The sequence below is a fragment of the Pseudophryne corroboree genome, chromosome 4 (genome assembly GCF_028390025.1).
Source record: "Pseudophryne corroboree isolate aPseCor3 chromosome 4, aPseCor3.hap2, whole genome shotgun sequence".
Classification (NCBI taxonomy): domain Eukaryota; kingdom Metazoa; phylum Chordata; class Amphibia; order Anura; family Myobatrachidae; genus Pseudophryne; species Pseudophryne corroboree.
The window spans coordinates 780,366,419-780,385,090 of NC_086447.1; positions in this window are offsets into that span (position 1 = coordinate 780,366,419).

Here is an 18,672-nt window from a genome sequence, read left to right on the forward strand (position 1 = left end):
TTTCTCTTGTTATGGTTCTGCTGGTTCGAAATCTCACCACTTTCCTTTTCTATGTCCTTCTGTCAAAGTATGTCCGTCTCCTCGGGCACAGTTTCCTAGACTGAGTCTGGTAGGAGGGGCATAGAGGGAGGAGCCAGCACACCTAATCAAACTTCTATAGTGCCCATGGGTCCTAGTGGACCCGTCTATACACCATGGTACTAAATGGATTCCCAGTATCCCCTACGGATTACAAGAAAAGGATTTACCGGTAGGTAATTAAAATCCTATTATTTATTACCTAATGTTAATACGAGTATCTGTACAGCTTCATACTTATAGTTGCAGCGCCCACTGTTATTCCATTTGCAGCTGCATCATTAGTAATGGAACTTACACCCAGGGGCGTATCTACCCATTGGCCAGGATGGCACTTGCCAGGGGCGCCAGGCAAGGAGGGGGTGCCGCCTGGCGGTGCCACCCGCGGCCAAAGGGTAGAAAAGTAGTACTGTCAGACTGTACCTGGTGAGAGTCTGTTACTGGTGGAGCAGCGCCGGTGTCCGGCAGCACCGCACTTGTAATCAGACTCAAAATAAACAACAGCTCCCAGCAGCCCTTGTTGCTGGGAGCTCCCGACAGCAAGGGAGCCGCACCGGCAGTAACAGACTTTCACCAGGTACACAGCAATTGTTATATAGCACAGTGCTGTAGATCTATTTGTTGTTGAAGATAATAAAAAAGTGTCAGTGTTTGGGAGAAGGGACTGTAGTACCTGGAAAACTATACGATTTTCATGCATGTTAGGTTTAAGTAAATAGTAAGTAAGCGAAAACTTTAACTTGTTGAGTGTAATAAAGAAAATACATATGTTACCAATTTCAAGGCCAGGGTCAAGGAAATGTATATCAGTTAATTGTATAATTGATAATTTTATCTTGGAAGTGATGGCACTCTGATGTTTTTTCTAACAGGAAGTACTTCTACCATCCAACTAATGGCGTTTGGTTAATGGCTGGGTCCATTTGAGGCTCATTTGAGATGCAGTCAAGATGCTGACGTTTGGCATCCCAGCGGTCGGAAAGCTGACGCCAGCATCCCTGCACGGAATGCTGATGCTGGCATCCCAACATAGGTAGCAATGCAGAATGCCAAAATTTGAATCGAGTTGGTGCCAAAGTCTCCACTGGCAAGCCGCATGAGAGGGTTAGGGTTAGGCTGCGAGGGTGGGAGGGTTAGGGTTAGGCTTCAGGAAGGGAGATTAGGAAGGGTGGGTTAGGGTTAGACACCACTGAAGAGGCTGGGGAGGGCGGGTTAGGGTCAGGCTGGGGGAAAGGTGGGTTAGGGGTAGGGGGGAGGGATGGTGTAACGTGAATACAAGACACTACTGTGCAGTGTAATGTGAATGAGGGACACTACTGTGTGGCATAATTTGAATTAGGGAAACTATTGTGTCCCACCCTTCCCCCACAAGACCATGCCCCATTTCCAATACTCACACCTTATTTCAAATGTGTGTAGGGGGTGGGGGGGTGCCAGCCCCTTACTTTGCCAGGGGCGCTCGGACCCCTAGATACACCCCTGCTTACACCTTCCCCGTGCTGCATTAGATCTGTCAGAAACAGGCTTTCCATCATCAAACACACACACCTAGTGTCTGGCTGCAACCCTGACACTCCCATGATATTAATCTTTTGCCCATATTCGTAAGGTATCTGCCCACTTGACCCCCAGAAACACCCGTTTCACAGACAATAAGAACCAGCTGCACACAGAAGCTCCACTGAGGTGCATATGCATGCATATGCTGTTTGCTAAAAATCGCCTTTGGACTTGTGTCCGGCTCAGAATCAGGCTGTACTGTAAGCGTGCTGGCAGAGTGTGAAATTAATGAAAATGTATCCACCCCTCCACTTTCATTTGTGCTAAACCCTGCAGTTAGGGGAGGTTAATGTTGAAGTGTCAGTTATATGGTTAGCTATGGGGTGATTTGAAAGAGGTTTCCATGACAACCCAAGAGGAGCTTTCAATAGCAGTGGGGCAAGGAGAGAGACAGCAGTTGGTGTGAGGTAACTGACTGGACAGGGAGAGTCCTCACAAATTCAATCCCCCTATATCTGGCGAAGGGAGAGGGAGAGAAGTTCTTGAGGTAATGAATGGCCTGAGTGAGGAGACAGGCAGTTGTACAGATAAAATCTGCAGCTGTTAAAGAGATATGTGAGGGAGAGGGGTGGTGAACTGCAGGTCGATGAGCTGAGGTAAGTGCTGAAATAGCTGCCAGACGTCTGACTCTGAAGGGACAACAACATTCTCATGTACTGTACTTGACAGGATAAAAAAGGGCACCCATTATAGTTTTACATTTTATTGATGAATCTGATGATTTTTATACCCAACAATATTGACTATGGCTGTGTTTAATTTTTACTAGACCGCAGTACTCTGTTTACTGGTGGTTACATCCAGTCATTGTACTGTAATTAATTTAATCAGTTTTCTGCAGCAGAGTACACTGTGTTCCACTGGAAAACATTGGGGTGTAGAGTGGCTCTTGATCCATAGGCACTAACAGGCTAAAGCTTTAGGCTGTCCCAGGATGCATTGGGGCCTCCTCTGTAACCCCGCCTCCAGGCACTGTGAGCTCAGTTTCAAGTTGGTACCTCTAGCAGCAGGTCACCTAACAGACAAAACTGGGCTGTCAGCGCTGTATGTCATTTTGACAATTCAGCACTGCAGCTCCATCACCTCCCAAGCGGCATTGCATACTCCTGCGGCTCAGTTCCCAGGTTCTTGTAGCGGAGACGCTACAGCTTTAGGCACACGGTCGCAGACGCTCTCCTGGTTCGCGTGGCTGCTACAGGGAGGAGGTAAGAGGGGCGCCTGTCGGGGTGTGTGACGTCAAAAGCCAACCCTCCAACGTTAGAATCAGCGCACACGAAGAGTAAGTCCAGGGCTGGTCTTGTTTTGCACAAAATGTTTTTGCAGGCGCTCTGCTGCACAGGCGTTTGTACTTCTGCAAAGCGAAAATACACTCCCCGCTGGGCGGCGACAATGCATTTGCACGGCTGCTAAAACCTGCTAGTGAGTGATCAACTCGAAATGACCCCCAATATCCGCCAGGGCATAGGAGTACAGGTCGGGTGTACTAACGCTCCTATTGATAAGACTCCGTAGTACCTGTTCAAGTCAAATTGCTTTCTAACAAATATTTAAAATGCCAGCTCTAATATATACTGTGGACGCCTGCGCATCTTATTACCATGTGCTATGAATGTTCGCTATACATCGCAAAACACTACATCCCATAAGAGAAAACAATACACCCACACATTATCTGAGTTCCAAAGCTCATTGATGTATATATTTGTTATTAAAAGGATATGTATTCAATATATCACAATGTACAGTATATATATAGTTACATGGTTACAATTTACACAGTAAGCAGTTATTACAAACTAATTCAAATACATACATGGCCAGCAATACAATTACCATCTCCCTCAATGCTCACTACACTCCCCTTCCATGCTCACAGCAGAGTATCGGCAGAAACCCATCTCGATCAAAAACAGGGCTGCCGGCTCTGTGTGTGTGATCAGCTATACACTGAGTCTGTTGGGGGCATGCACAGATCTCTTGTTATTGGTCTAGGAGAGGGAACTTTCTCATTCATGATGAGTCATTGGTCAGTTCATATGCAAGCAACGTCCAGCCTTGATGGTGTAATTACAGGAGATAGCCACCGATACCAAGCTGCAAACATGCTGTCTTCCAGGAAGTTCATTGTTCTAATAAGAGTGACTTTAGCTTTCATACATTTAATCATATCTACTCATGGCAATGTGCTACAACCTAATCACAGGCATCAAATTGACACACACATTAATCTGGTTACTTTGACAGCAAGCACGACATGTCCATCTTGCTCCGCTCCAATAATACACATACATGATGTTACTCCATTATATAATTTAAAACCTTATGATGTCTGGTGCTTGATATGTTTAAATTTATGTGCTGATATGAAATATGTGTTGAATCTTTCTTTGTGGCATGTCTGTGTAAATGCGTATGTTACCATATATTGCTGTGCGTAAACAATAACTGCCATAAATTATTAACATAAGAAAAATATTTCAAACAATAATCGGTGACCTAGACACACGTATGTATTCATTTTGCAAATCAGACACTTGACTATATTTGGGGAAGACAGGGAGGAGGACGAGACATCCTCTATATTCACTCGGCGGTCACAGGACCACTGGTTGGGTGTGGGACAACATTCAACCTATAGAGTATGCTGGGACAGTGTTATGGCCTGTAATGTCTGATTTGAACGAACATTTCACACATACATGTACCTACGTCTTTGTACACTGATGTTCGGATTCGATTGAGGTTCTGCTGGGTAGAGGGACAAAACAAACAAATCGTGAAAGTGACATATAAAATTTTCATGATATATATTCCTATCATTCCCTGAACATTGTTTCCATTTCTGGAACGTATGCTAGGTCTGTTTCATTATTGAACAAGGGTTATAAGTAGTGTCCTTACTAGATAACATAAACCTTCGGAGTTCGGGGAGAGCCACTCATAAACCTTTCTTCCACATATGTTAATGAGCTCTTTATCTGCTGTGTGTGAATAGCCATTGTCTGATTGTTCCTGATTACCTCCCAATTTCCTGATTTCCTGGAATTGGTGAGATTTAAACATACCAAGGATTTATCTATGGTACTGGTGGATCTTAAGACTAGGGGTCTAGTTATATTATATTCCTTGTCCACCAGTCCCCTCCCCCTTCTGTGTAATTCAAGTACCTCAGCTAACTCTAAAAAAAATATGGCACTAATCCTGCATCATTTCGTCTTAGAGGTACCTGTGAGCACATCCAACATTCCATTTGGTTTAAGACATTACCCACTAGTGAATGGTAATCACTCAATGGATGTCTGTCAAATACTGCCTTATTGCTAGACTGACATCTCTGGATGCACTCATCTTCAATTATGGGGTCACAATAACTACAAAATACAGTATTCCTCAGACAATAGCCTATCACGTTACCTCTGAACTCCATAACTACTAGACCTTTGATTTGTCTCTGGCTTTAACAAACTGATCGGCTAATCCTGGAATCCTATAAGGAAATCACTCCTTCCTCCAGAACCAGTTCCAGTCCCACACTCGACTCCTCATGAAAAATCTCACAAAAATAGAATGTCCTGAAAAAAATGTTTGTCAGCAGGAAAAAGAGGAAAAAAAACAACAACAAAAACAAATCTTGTCCATAGCAAATCAATTACAACGACTGGTCTTTCTGTAATCCTTTAGCATGCTCAGGTAGTGTTCAACAGTGCCGCCTCTCAGTCTTCACGGAACAGACTCTCTGTTGATACTTTTGCGATCTCACTCCATTTACGAGTTCCTTCCGGACTACCGACTTTCCTGCAATGGGAATCGTGGACCCAAGTCTCTCTCTTGGCTACTTACACTGGGATAGTGCTGTCAACAAAACTTGGTATGGTCCTTCCCACCTGTCTATTAGGCAACCTGAGCGTAAGAACAATCACACAGTCTCTTGGTTCACAATCAAGACAGTTAGTATTTGGCATACCAGGAATCAACACTTTCAAGTTCTTTTGTCAAGTTCTCAAATGCTGGCTCATCTTGATAAGGTACTGTACTGTCACCTCATTGGTGTATTTCTGATCATTGTGTGGATCAATCATGACATGAGGTTGTCTTCCAAAAAAACAACAACCAAAACAAAAACAAAAACAATTTTTTTTTTCCGAAGAGGGTGATTCGTTAAGTGAAGATCTGGGAGTGGTTCCGATGCTACATAATACTAGTGGCAGTGTCTATGACCACAATAGTCCAATTTCAAGCTTTGCTCCTACTCCTAGGTGTACCATATCTACACACAAATTTCTGCACAATTTTCTTTGCGGTAAACACAGCAGTATCCGTGGTGGCAGGAAATGCCTCTACCCAGTTTGAGAAAACATCAGTGCACACCAATACATAACAATAATTCCTAAAGGGTGTTAACTGTACAAAGTCGATTTGTATTACCTGAAAAGGTCCGTCTGCAGGAGGGATATGGGATGGCTCTGTTAGTACTACTTTACCAAATGTTCTTCCTCATGCAAGTAAGACAGTCATTGCTTTCCTGCTTGCCTGAGAAGAGAACCCTGGTACACGCCAGTAAGCTCTTACCAATTTGCACATACCTTCCTTACCCTAGGTGAGTCAGACCATATGCTGCCTCAGCTAGGCTTGGGAGATACGTCCTGGGGGCCACTGGCTTACCTTGTCGATCTCTCCATAGTCCTGGGGACTCCTAACCATACCCCTTCGACTTCCAGACCTCCTTTTCCTGTAGGGAACACAAATTTGTATCTTAATTTAACTGCTGTATGTTTGCAATGTAGAGTACCATGAGCATAACTAAAAAAAAAAAATCTCTGGAGGAGAGAAAGAAGAAGAAAATATCAGGTCTGCGTTCATCAATGGGCATATCAGTGTCTATACAAAATTTCCCTTCACCAGTATTCTCATCCTTCCTCCACCCTTTGTGCATGACAAGGCACACTGCAGTAATACTGGTGTCATTGTGCTGGTGAGATATACTGGGTTCAGGCAGAACTCTGAAGGACCAATTAGGCATGTAGTGTTTGAACTGTAATCGGGTCCATGTATTGTACCACCCTGTGTGAACGCAAAAGATGAAGAGGAAACTGTGGAGAAACAGAATAGAGGTTGGTGACAGATAAGTTTGTAGAGGTCGAGAGGATTTTATTAAAATGACAACTGGATTGGGCACTACGGGGAATTAACTACTTGGTCTACCCCCCCTTAAAGCTTGTGCATGTTGTGTAACTACTGGGACTACCTCAGCCATCAATCCAGTGTCCTGTCCATTCTAAGTTCATAGGGAACCCGGTATCTGTGAGATAATATCCTCTACCTGTGATGGACATGAATCTAGAACAGTGTAATGCAACATTAGTCTTTGAGGGTATCTAACATACCTTGTACTTCCTGAGCGGGAGTACAATATATGTATTTCACATTTAACAAAATCTCTGTCGATTAAGTTAGTCAGGGACCACTGCTATTAGGAAAAAGAAGGAAAGGAAAGGGTTTAGCATTGTAGAGACCCAATCGTAACTTCAGCAGGTTTTTTGTCAAAGGGTAATGTTGCACTTCTTTCGTTCCTCCCATTTGCCGAATTAGTGTTTACCAGAGATCTTATCCAGATGGAGAATTTTCTAGTATTGCAAAAGACAAAAAAAAATCAACAACCTTCTAGGTCATGCAAAGTATTCATTCAATCATTCTCATCCCGTATTAAGGGTCTGTACATGGTCCAACAAACATTTCCGAGCTCATCTTGACTAGGGGCATTACTAGGAATGAATACTTCTTTTCTGGTAACTAAAAGAAATACCCGGGGGTTACCCTATCTCTGTCAGCTTTCCTACTGGCAAATACTAATGTGCGGACAGGATTTTCTCAATTTCTGACGTTACTTTCTTGATTTTTATTTTATTTTTGGGTTATACTATACATGTACACAAATGACTCCATACTTACCAGTTCCACTGGTCTCAGCCACTTCCCCTGCAGGTTACTGCTCTTCTTTTACCGGATACTCCTCTGAGTGCATGAGAAATGGCTGAAACCAGTCAGGTCCCCTTCTCCTCCTAAATAAAACTTCGACATTCATTAGTACATATATAGGTTACATTCATATTTTTATTTTTATTATTTTCTATAGTTTGTATGCTGGCCATAACTGCTTCCACATCTACATATGGCGGTGTACTTGCTTTCTCTTTTTTCTACTTGTTTATTGTTGCTATAAGTTCAGACAGTTCTCATATTTCCGTTCTTGTCTTATATGATTTTGGCTAGACATACTAACTGCAATACCTTAGGATCAAACTCACCAACCCTAGGAAATGATGCCCTATCTTCAGCAGTCATACGCACCCATTCATTGCAAAAAGCCTCCGTGTGTGGACTATACTTCTCACACATAATAAACCGAGCTGACCCCCTGGGCAGCAATTCTCCAGCCTGAACCCTGGCTACTGATAATGTGTTATGCACACCAGTGCTAACAGGAGTATACCGGTGTATGAACAGAGAGGGAAGCGAAGCAAACGAACTCACAGACAGTATAACATAACATACACAGGAGGTGATGGAACAACTAATAAACACAAAGTGAACGGAGAAGCCCAAAGGCTCAGGAATTGGGTGTCTCCCTAGTGTCAGGAATGCTCAGATGGAATAGAGCGGACAATGAAGCAAGGTGTAGTGATTTAACACGTGGAGCACCTAAAATTATGTTGCTAAGAGCAACAGAAAAAACCCCAAAGGGTTACCAACGGGTGTGGGAATAAACTCCTTGGTCAGAGATAGAAATATAGACACAAGGAGAGTATCCACAATCCTAACCCCCACTTGCAGGGCACAGGTTCAGCTTACTGCCACTAAACTGACACCTGGACGCCCTGCACAGTGAGGGAGGATTAAGCAAGCAGGTCTGAGAGTACAGCCGCAAACCTGCTGGGTTCACAGAATAGCAAAAGAACCCCAGCAGGTCAAACAACTGACTCCAGTCTTACTGCTAGGTCCGGATTGGCAGAATGAAGTACCGAATCCCAAGGCCTATTCGCAGTAAGCAACAAGTAAATACAAAGTCTCACAGTACTAGCTAACTCTCTGGAACTGACTAACAAACAAAGATTCAGCAGCATTTGCCTAGCCTGAGAGGATGGTTTATATAGCAGGTGCTGTCCACGCCCCACTCAGACCTCACAGACTGTGAGCACAAAACCAGCGCCGGATTCCCTGCCGTGCACAGAGCCTGTAACCACTACACAGTAAAAACCCGGACTGGAGTATCAGCTGCGCTCAGGTTACTTCGCTAACACTTGCCTCCCGGTTGCCATGGCGACGTGGCAGCACAGAGCAGGAGATCCTACCAGTACCCCCCCTCTGACGAGGGGTCAAAGAACCCCTACCACCGGGTTTATCGGGGAACTGCGAGAAGAAAGAGCGTATCAGTCTGGGGGCATAAAGATCACAACTGCGCACCCACGACTGCTCCTCCGGGCCATACCCCTTCCAGTGCACCAAAAATGACAGCCGACCCTGAACCATCTTGGAGTCAAGAACCCTTTCAACCACAAACTCCCTCTGACCCCGTATCAGAAGAGGAGAAGGTCTTCCACTGGAAGAAGGATTACTAACCGCCAGTTTTAAAAGGGAACAATGAAATGTTTTATTGATACCCAATGAACGGGGCAGATCTAACCGAAATGCCACCGGATTGATAACCCTGGTGATCTTATAAGGGCCAATGAACCGGGGGCCTAACTTATGAGATGGCTGTCTCAACTTCAAATTCTTGGTGGACAACCAGACGAAGTCTCCTAATTTGAAGCTGCAGGGTCTTCTCCGCTTATCAAAAACCCTTTTGGTCAATAATGACACAGACACAAGGGCTTTCTTCACTTTCCTCCAAATACCCCTAAGGACCGAAACAACAGAGGAACCACCAGGCGTGGAATCCAGGGGGTCAAAAGAATTGGCCTTAGGATGATGCCCATACACACAAAGGAAGGGAGAGATCCCTGTAGCAGAGTGAGCCGCGTTGTTATAGGCAAACTCCGCCATGGACAGATGAGCAACCCAGTCAGTATGACACTTGGAGACATAACACCTGAGGAACTGCTCCAAGGACTGGTTCACTCTCTCAGTCTGCCCATTAGACTGTGGATGGTAGCCTGACGACAAGCTCACAGAAATCTGGAGATCAGAACAAAATGCCCTCCAGAATTTGGCCACAAACTGGGATCCACGGTCAGAGACCACATCAAGTGGCAACCCGTGGAGGCGCACAACATGCTGCATAAATAACTCAGACAGGCGTCTGGCCGATGGCAACCCAACCAGTGGAACGAAGTGCGCCATCTTCGAAAACCTGTCAACGACAACCCAAATGGCTGTCATCCCCGAGGATTTGGGCAAGTCCACCACAAAATCCATGGAAATGTGGGTCCATGGCTTAGACGGAATAGAGAGTGGATGTAATGGGCCGACAGGAACCCCTCTAGGAGTTTTATTTCGGGCACAAACGTCACATGCCCGAACCCACTGATCCACATCCCTAGCCACCGAGGGCCACCACACCGCCCTAGACAGCAACTCCCGAGTTCTGGCAATACCCGGATGCCCTGCCGACCTCTTGGCATGGAATTCCAGGAACACTCGCTGTCTTAACCTAGGAGGCACAAACAAGAGACCTACCGGAAGGTCTGGAGGAGCCTGCTCCTGTGCTCTAAGGACTAATGACAAGAGGTCCTGGGTAATGCCCACTTTAATACATGATGGGGACACAATGGGCAATGGCTCCTCGGTGGTCTCTTGAACTGGAGCAAAACTCCGCGAGAGCGCATCAGCCTTGATGTTTTTTGACCCAGGGCGATATGTTATCAAAAAATTAAAGCGAGCAAAAAACAAAGCCCATCGTGCCTGCCTGGCATTGAGCCGCTTCGCTGACTCTAAATATGCCAGATTCTTATGGTCGGTGAGAATTGAGACCACAAACTTAGCCCCCTCAAGCCAGTGTCTCCACTCACCGAGTGCATCCTTTATAGCCAACAATTCCCGGTTACCCACATCATAATTCATCTCGGCAGACGAAAATTTACGGGAAAAGTAAGCACAGGGATGAAGGCGATTATCAGACACCCCCATCTGAGAGAGCACTGCCCCAATACCTATCTCAGAGGCATCCACTTCTACCACAAAAGGACGCTCTGGATCTGGGTGTCGCAGCACCTTGGCCGAGACAAATGCCCTTTTGAGACGGGCAAAGGCCGCTTTGGCCTCACAAGACCAGTGAGCAACATCCGCCCCTTTCTTAGTGAGTGCCACCAAGGGGGCCACTATAGATGAAAATCCAGCGATAAACCGTCTATAAAAATTCGCAAAGCCCAGAAAACGCTGAAGCGCCTTCAAACTAGTGGGCTGCACCCAATCCAGGACTGCCTGTACCTTAGAACCCTCCATTTGGAAACCTTCTGAGGAGATAATATACCCTAGAAATGCGATTTGCTGGACTTCAAACTCGCACTTCTCCAGCTTCGCCCCAAGCTGGTGGTCTCTGAGTTTCTGGAGGACTAAGCGTACATGCTTCCAATGTTCCTCCAGGGAATGAGAGAAGATTAGGATGTCATCTAGATAAACAACTAAGAATCTATCCAAATATTCCCTGAGCACATCGTTCACGAATTCCTGGAAGACTGCCGGGGCATTAGAGAGCCCAAAAGGCATCACCAAATATTCATAATGCCCTGAGTGGGTATTAAAGGCAGTCTTCCATTCATCCCCCTCTCTTATTCGGATTAGATTGTAAGCACCGCGTAGGTCAATCTTAGAAAAAATGGTGGCAGTACGAAGCTGGTCAAACAAAACCGAAATGAGAGGCAGTGGGTACGAGTTTTTAATCGTGATACAGTTCAATTCCCTGAAGTCGATACAGGGTCGCAACGAACCGTCTTTTTTACCCACGAAGAAGAACCCCGACCCAACTGGGGACTGTGAGGGTCTGATAAATTCCTTAGCCAAGTTCTCCTGAATGTACTCTGCCATAGCCTGAGTCTCAGGACGTGACAGGGAGTACAACCTGCTCTTGGGAAGCTTAGCATCCGGCAACAAATCAATGGCACAGTCATAGGGGCGATGGGGAGGTAGTACCTCCGCAACTTTTTTGAAGAACACATCCGCAAAATCTGCATAACATCCTGGCAATCCTGGCAAACTTAGCTGCGAGAGCCTGACTGGAAGGCTCAAGCAACTCCTGAAACAATCACTACCCCAACTAAGAATCTCCCCAGAGACCCAGTCAAATTGAGGGTTATGGGCCCTTAACCAGGGTAACCCCAAAACCAATGGGGCAAAAGAACAGACAGTCACATAAAAAGACAATTTTTCAGAGTGTGTGGCTCCAATAAACAAAGGAATTTGGCTGGTGCAGGAGGTAATTTTACCCTGGGACAATGGTTCCCCGTTTAACCCACAGATCTCAATCTTTGATGCCAAAGGTACTGAGGGAACAGAGTGTCCCAGGGCGAATTGACGGTCCATGAAAACCCCATTGGCCCCACTGTCAACAAAGGCCTCAGTCTTGACAGTTTGACCGAGGATCTCCAAAGTCACCGGAATGAGAAAAGTCTTTTTGGGAAATTCTGACTTCTGGCCTGACAGGATATTTCCCATCACCCTCAGGCCCTGAAGTTTTCCGTTTTTTCTGGGCATGATACTACAACATGACCTTTATTCCCACAGTACAAACACAAACCCTGCTGTCTCCTCCGCGTCTTCTCACGCGAGGAGAGGCGGGTAGCCCCAATCTGCATAGGCTCCTCGGAATATTCCTCAGAGTCTGAGGTTCCCTTGGGAAAAAAGGAAACTGCGGTCTCCCTTTCAAGCCTATGCTCTCTCAGCCGTCTATCCACCCGGATGGATAACTGCATGAGCTGATCTAAGCTATCAGGCGAGGGATATTGTACCAGTTGGTCCTTTATCTGGTCAGAAAGGCCCCTTCGGTACTGGTTTCTCAGGGCTGGTTCATTCCACTGTTATCATGAGCCAACCTCCGAAACTCCGTACTATAAACCTCAGCTGGCCGTCGCCCTTGCTTAAGAACCATAATCTGAGCCTCGGCTGAAGCCATCTTGTCAGGGTCATCATACAAAATGCCCAGTGCCGTAAAAAAAAGCATCAACACTTTTAAGCGACGGACAGTCAGGCTGTAACCCATATGCCCAGACCTGTGGGTCTCCTTGTAGCAAGGAAATCACCATGCCCACCCGCTGAATCTCCGACCCAGAAGACTGGGGCCTAAGCCTGAAATATAGCTTACAGCTCTCCTTGAAACAAAAGAACTGCGAGCGATCTCCAGAAAAACGATACGGGAGATTTACTTTCGGCTCCTTAACCCCTGAACTTGCCGCTGCTGCTGCGGGAGCTCCGCTAGCGGCCTGCGGGGTGTTCATTTTAATGGACATCTCATTAAATTGTCGAGTCAGGACCTGCACCTGATCGACCACCTGTTGCAAAGTAATTTGAGGGGTATGCTCCATATTCCCACAAAATTTCAACAGGAGTAGGGCTGCTGAATATGTTACGCACACCAGTGCTAACAGGAGTATACCGGTGTATGAACAGAGAGGGAAGCGAAGCAAACGAACTCACAGACAGTATAACATAACATACACAGGAGGTGATGGAACAACTAATAAACACAAAGTGAACGGAGAAGCCCAAAGGCTCAGGAATTGGGTGTCTCCCTAGTGTCAGGAATGCTCAGATGGAATAGAGCGGACAATTAAGCGAGGTGTAGTGATTTAACATGTGGAGCACCTGAAATGATGTTGCTAAGAGCAACAGAAAAAACCCCAAAGGGTTACCAACGGGTGTGGGAATAAACTCCTTGGTCAGAGATAGAAATATAGACACAAGGAGAGTATCCACAATCCTAACCCCCACTTGCAGGGCACAGGTTCAGCTTACTGCCACTAAACTGACACCTGGACGCCCTGCACAGTGAGGGAGGATTAAGCAAGCAGGTCTGAGAGTACAGCCGCAAACCTGCTGGGTTCACAGAATAGCAAAAGAACCCCAGCAGGTCAAACAACTGACTCCAGTCTTACTGCTACGTCCGGATTGGCAGAATGAAGTACCGAATCCCAAGGCCTATTCGCAGTAAGCAACAAGTAAATACAAAGTCACACAGTACTAGCTAACTCTCTGGAACTGACTAACAAACAAAGATTCAGCAGCATTTGCCTAGCCTGAGAGGATGGTTTATATAGCAGGTGCTGTCCACGCCCCACTCAGACCTCACAGACTATGAGCACAAAACCAGCGCCGGATTCCCTGCCGTGCACAGAGCCTGTAACCACTACACAGTAAAAACCCGGACCGGAGTATCAGCTGCGCTCAGGTTACTTCGCTAACACTTGCCTCCCGGTTGCCATGGCGACGTGGCAGCACAGAGCAGGAGATCCTAACATAATGTCGATATTACCTTAAAACACAAAGCTATACCTTTACCATGAAGCCACTGCGGCCGCTAGACTTAATACTCACGCTACGTACTTCGTACGCTATTTGCGTACAGAGTCCCGCACCGTGTACGTACTTTGCGTACAAACGCTGCGCTGGGGGTGCAAAGTACACACAGCGCGACACAACACCGTTTGTAGTTAACCCCTGGGTTCTAACACCACAGTGGATTAATTGAAAGGGGATAACAGTACAAGTTATACACTACAAGGCTAACAATATAAATCTCCAACAGAATAATGGCTACAGTCAATGTACATATGTGAGAATATTCGCTTGTGCAACCTGGACCAGTCCTCCGCTCATCAGGTAGATAGCGTTCAGAGTCTTGTGTGTCCAAGCCTGCTGCAGGCTCTCTTTATTCACTTCATCCAAAACATAACACAATGGATACTGTAATCTCTTTGTTCATTGGACACAGGGATGGTCATTTACAGTACAGGAGAGGTCATAGGTCTGTTTGAATAGGTGGGCGATGTTTTTCTTAACTGCTCTTGTGGGTGGTCTCCTCTGGATTCCCCCCGCATACATAATATACAGTAAATACAGTTTAAACCTATATTCTGCTTCTGCATCTAACTATCCTCAGGAACATGCGATCTTCCTCAAACCAACACCAGAATGTTTCCCTTAAAATACCCTACAGCTGGATACCAAACACCACCTTGTAACCTTGTTCTGTCCCCTCCTATCCTGTAAAGGTGAATCCCTTTGTTCTGTGACCATTTTAAACAGCTATTTCTTTCTGATGTGGTGCAGGGGGCTATGTGTACAATGTGTACTATTTGGGTTAAATATGTAATGTTCTGATAACCCTCTATGCGCTCACAAACTCCGCCGTAAATACCCACACCACGCGCAGGTCCGCGGGAGCGATCATACGCAAATTGCGGATATGTGCACGCACGGCGGAACAAGTGCACGCGTAGCGGGCATGTGTGTGTGGTTAGTACGTGGTGTGTGTGCTACAATATTTTTCGACTTTGACAGTCCACCCTTTGGCAGTCAACAATAACTGCCACTACTTAAACATTAAACAGAAAAATATACAATACAATATCTACAGATGAGTGGATGGTAGGAGGAGAGGTGTAGGTGGGAAATGTATGGGATAGTAAAAGCATGTGTGTATGAATTTATGTCTGAGGGGCATGTATCATCGTGCCGTATATGTTCTAGATAAGCTTCGAGGTATTGCGAAGTATACATTAAATCCTTCTCATCCCGTATTAAGGGTCTGTAAGTGGGCCAACAAACACTACCAAGCTCTTTTCGGCTTCTTGTTCCAACAAATGGGGTGCACATTTAGTTGATGATACATGGAGGGGGAACATATGTGAGTGCTAATATATGTGGATATCACCTGTCGACTATGTGTGTCATTAACTGAAGGTTGTAGAGATGAAGATAAGACACATATCTAAAATACATTCACATAACATTTTCATAATCATTCTTGGGTGTTGATCGAAGTCTTTTCCGGATGGGTGTATTTTTGCTGAGGGGGAAACAAAGGAAAAACGGGTGAAAGAAACGGGCCATGGAATTCATTTGCAATCCTTATAACATTGTCTCTATGGATGGGTCGTAAATTAAATCTGCTGCTGTAACAATGCCCCCGCTCCTTAGACTCATCAATTTTGTGCTGTGCTTGCGCCGCATTAGAATTCGAACACACCTAAATATCAAGCCAATAATTATGACGACTCCCAGGATACAAAGGAGAAACTTTCCTACACTCATAATAACATTTTGAGCCCATTCTCCTAAACCTGAGAACCAATTGCGTGGGTTCAACCATGAGACCCAGCCGGTCAGTTCATTACTCACAGCTGTCAGGGTAAGGTTGTGTCTCCTTCGGAACTCCCACTTCAACTGCAAGATATCGTCCATCTTTTGATCGATGATCTCGGTTGGGTCATCAGTGCTGTTTGTAATATACGTGCAGCACTTCACACCATATTGAGTAGCCAATGTGCCACAGTACCCACCCGTCACAGCTGTGATATAATTAAGGACCATCCTGTGCTGGATCAGTTCCGTTTTGTAAGCTTGCAACTCCCTACCCGTATACCTGAAGGTGTCGTCATACATCTCAGTGATATTATCTATCAGGTTCGCTAGCGCATGGATGTACCTATAATTTATAATTTCTCTGGCAGTACGGGTGATGTCTAATGCGAGAAGGAATTGAATCCCGGTGGATTCGTGGATCAAATCAGAGGCTACGTGCTCTGTCCTATCTATGAGGTGTCTCTTAACGATGTGTTCATAATGAGTATGAGTATAAGGAGCTTGAGCACTGCGGTGAACGTCTTTCATCCTTTCATGGGTTATGGTCATGACCTCTGGCAACACTCTTTCAATGTAACACAATCCCTCTGAGTTTGGGGCAAGCCACTTATACGCCTTTCTCCCACATATGAAATAAGCATCATCAGGGAGAACATATGGGACAGAATATGACATTACCATATTGCAAACTTTCCAAGTGAAAAATCCTATCCCTAACTCTCTCATCTGTTCAGTACACGTATCAGGCTGTATGATATGCGCACAGTACCCTGGTGATACTTCTCCAACCCGCATGGCTTTACTTCCTTGAGTATACCTATACCGAAAATACTTTCCACTATTGGCTATTTGGCGTATAAGTTCAGAGTCTACGGGTATTCTATCAGCTCTGTGCGAAAATGCCATGGTTTGATTATTCCATGTCACCTCCCAATTTCCCGGCTAAGGATCTATCTACATGATACTGGTGGAGCTTCAAACTAGGGGGCCTAGAAATATTAAATTTCTTGTCCACCGGTCTCCAACCCCGTAATTCGAGTACCTCATCTATTGCTAAAGGGTACGGCACTAATCCTGACTTGCTCTGACCTTGAGGTACTTGTGAGCACACCCAGCATTCTGTCTGGTTTAAGACCTAACCCACTAGTGAGTGGTAATCACTCAATGGATGACGGTCGATGTTGATATTAAGGCTGGACTGACATCTCTGGATGCACCCATCCTCAACTATGTTTTCACAATTCCTACAAATGCAATTTTCCTCAGCCAATAACCCTTCACAGTGCCTCCTAATTCCCTGACTACCAGATCGTTATCTGATACTCGCCTTTGCTCGAGTGATGTGTGTTAGGGTCTCCTGCCCTGTGCTGCCACGTCGTCATGGCAACCGGGAGACAAGTGCTAGTGGAGTAACCTGAGCGCAGCTGATACTCCGGTTCGGGTCTTTTGCTGTGCAGTGGTTATAGGCTCTGTGCACGGCAGGGGATCCGGTGCTGGTTTTTGTGCTCACAGTCTGTGAGGTCTGAGTGGGGCGTGGACAGCACCTGCTTTATAAGGCCTCTTTTCAGGGTAAGCAGATGCTGCTGAATCTTTGTTGGTTAGTCAGTTCATGAAAGTTAGCCAGTACTGTGTAGCTTTGTATTTGTTTGTTGCTTACTGCAAATAGGCCTGGGGATTTGGTATTACACTCTGCCAATCCAGACCTAGCAGTAAGACTGGAGTCAGTCGTTTAGCTTGCTGGGGTTCTGTTACCACTCTGTGAACTTAGCAAGTTTGCGGCTGTATTCTAAGACTTGCCTGTCTAATCCTGTCTCACTGTGCTAGGTGTCAGGGGTCAGTTTAGTGGCAGTAAGCTAAAACCTGTGCACTGCAAGTGAGAAATAGGATTGTGGAGACTCTCCTTGTGTCTATCATTCCATCTCTGACCAAGGAGTTTACTGCCACACCCGTTGGTAACCCTTTAGGGTTTTGCTGTTGCCCTTAGCAACAGCATTTCGGGTTCTCTATGTATTAAAACACAACATCTTGCTTTTTCCATCTGTGCAGTTCTAATACAAAGGAGATACCCAGTTCCTTAGCCTCTGGGCTTCTCTGTTCACTTTGTGTGTATTTTGTTACCCTATTACCTTCTGTGTACGTTATGTCATGTTCCCCAGTTTGTCTGTGAGTCCATTTGTTTTGCATAACAGTTCAGACACCGGTACATTCCTGCAGACACTGGAGTGCATGACAGTTCTGACACCAGTGCTTTCCTGCAGGCACTGGTGTGCATAACATATTCAGCAGCCTAATACTCCTGTTGAAATTTTGTGGGAATATGGAGCATACCCCTCAAAATACGTTGCAACAGGTGGTCGATCAGGTGCAGGTCCTGACTCGACAATTTAATGATTTGTCCATTAAAATGCACACCTCCCAGGCTGCTGGTGGAGCTCCCGCAGCAGCAGCACCTGCAGGGGTTAAGGAGCCGAAAGTAAATCTCCCGGATCGTTTTTCTGGAGATCGCTCTCAGTTCTTTTGTTTCAAGGAGAGCTGCAAGCTATACTTCCGGCTTAGGCCTCAGTCTTCTGGGTCGGAGATTCAGCGGGTGGGCATAGTGATTTCCTTGCTACAAGGAGACCCACAGGTCTGGGCATATGGGTTGCAGCCTGACTGTCCGTCGCTTAAAAGTGTTGATGCTTTTTTTACGGCACTGGGCATGTTGTATGATGACCCTGACAAGACGGCCTCAGCCGAGGC